Consider the following 2096-nt stretch of genomic DNA (forward strand, 5'->3'; position numbering starts at 1 on the left):
ACACACTCACACACACACACACACACACACACACACACACACACACAAATCTGTGTTCTCCTAGAAATTTCTCTGAAGCAATTTCTGTATATATCTGTCTGCTCTGATTCCATCCATCTTTACCCGCTTCTTCCTTTTTGGGTCACTGGTGCCCATGTCCAACTATCACTGTGTGAAAGGTGGGGGACAACCTGGACAAGTCTCGAGTCCATCGCAGGGACACATGGAGACTAACGAGACAAACAACTATTCACTCTCTCACTCTAACCTAGGAACAGTTTAGAGTTACCATCAGTCTAACATGCATGTTTTTAGTCTGTGGGAGAAAACCAGAGTACCTGGAGAAAACTCACACAGCACGGAGAGAACATTGATGAGCGGTTGTGGCTGAGTAGTTAGAGCAGTCATCCTCCAATGCAAGAGTTGTGGGTTAGAATCCACCAGCAGTCAAATGCTGAATAGAATAGAAATAGAATAAAAAACAGCCTTTATTGTCCCACAGATGAGAAATTCAAGTGTAACAACAGCAACAGATGAAAAGATAAAAAGATTCACACAAATGTTCCTAAATGTTAATAGACAATATATAAAGAAATAAGATCAACAATATCAATAATAATGTTCAATATGTGTTGGAACATTGATAAGGACAGACTATTGACAGCACAGTGTTACAGGCAGAGTGTGTGTTTCAGCAGAGGTCAGCATGTATTTAATCCTTATTGAGTTTGTTGGGAGTACTGGTGGTTGTAGAGTCTAACAGCTGCTGGAGGAAGGACCTGCTGGAGGAAGGACCTGCGGCAACGCTCCTTTGTGCATTTAGGAGCAGGAACCTGTCACTGAACGAGCTCTCCAGTTCAGCAACAGTTTCATGCATGGGGTGGGAGTCGTTGTCCCCTGAAGTGTCTTACTGTTTATGTATGGGGCCAACAAAAACATACTAGCTACTAACATTCAAGGGAAATTTGTTAAAAGAGAAAGTAATTATTATCTTAAGGGGATGGAGATGTTTGTGAAGCCGTGGTGTCGCACCAGTCTGAAGATGTGATCCACTAGATCTCAGGGTATTAGATTGTGGAATGATCTGGAGGTTGAAATTAAAAAAGCCAAAACTATGTACATATTCAAGAAGATGATAAAAATTTGTTTTTTTTTTAAATATTAAGTATAATGTGAGTTCATAAAAATTGTTTACAGTTGATCTTATATTTTAGCTAAGTTTTTTTAAATTATTTTTTACTTTTTTATTTTTTTATAAATTCATCTTGCTTTTGTATAGTAATTTTGTTTGGAATATATTTTGGGGACAAGGGGCAGATATTATAAGAACTCATTCTTCTTCTGCTGCCTTTCATTTTATTTCGGTGATTGTATATCTTTTTTCTTTTCTTTAAATTGTATTATATTTGTTGTTTGGATGAAATGAAATGAATAAATAAAACATACATACAAGTGTCCCTGGGTCCTTGAATGTTGGGAGTTGTAGGCATGTAGCTAAACCTACATTTTCTACCGGAAACGGAATCAGATCATGTTTTTAACACAATATCATTCTAAATATCAAAACGGGATACATATATCTAGACATTTCATTAAGTTAATATATTATCTGATAAAATTATATTTCAGAACGTAGATCGACCGGTAATACAGCTCAGCTCTCTCTTCACCACAACACCTCTTCCTTCTTGCTCTCGGCAAAGGCGGATGCTTTTTCCTCCCACTCCTTCCCCTACTTCTGTTCTTTGTCCTGTGAACCTTTTTGGAGCCTCTCTTTGCATATCTTCTGAATTGTAAATTATGGATTTTGTCAACTGGTAACGCAATTGATCAAATTTTCTTGAGGAGAAGACGGGGCGAAGGACAGCCCTCCTGCGCTGATGGAACACTTGCAGCTGGATACACAATGAATTCCTGGGGGCAGTGGAAGATTGTGTGTCTGTCCATATTGTCGGTCGAGGATGTAGAAGACACGTTCATAATTGGATTTATGATAACAGGATTTCTTCTTTTCGGAGTTGGTGGTTACCTGGCATATCGACAACTTCGAAAAACATCGGCAGCTGTTCTGGCCATTGTGAAGCTGCCTGGCCTTT

This window comes from Nematolebias whitei, chromosome 19 (genome assembly GCF_014905685.2).
Source record: "Nematolebias whitei isolate Nwh7 chromosome 19, NemWhi1, whole genome shotgun sequence".
Classification (NCBI taxonomy): domain Eukaryota; kingdom Metazoa; phylum Chordata; class Actinopteri; order Cyprinodontiformes; family Rivulidae; genus Nematolebias; species Nematolebias whitei.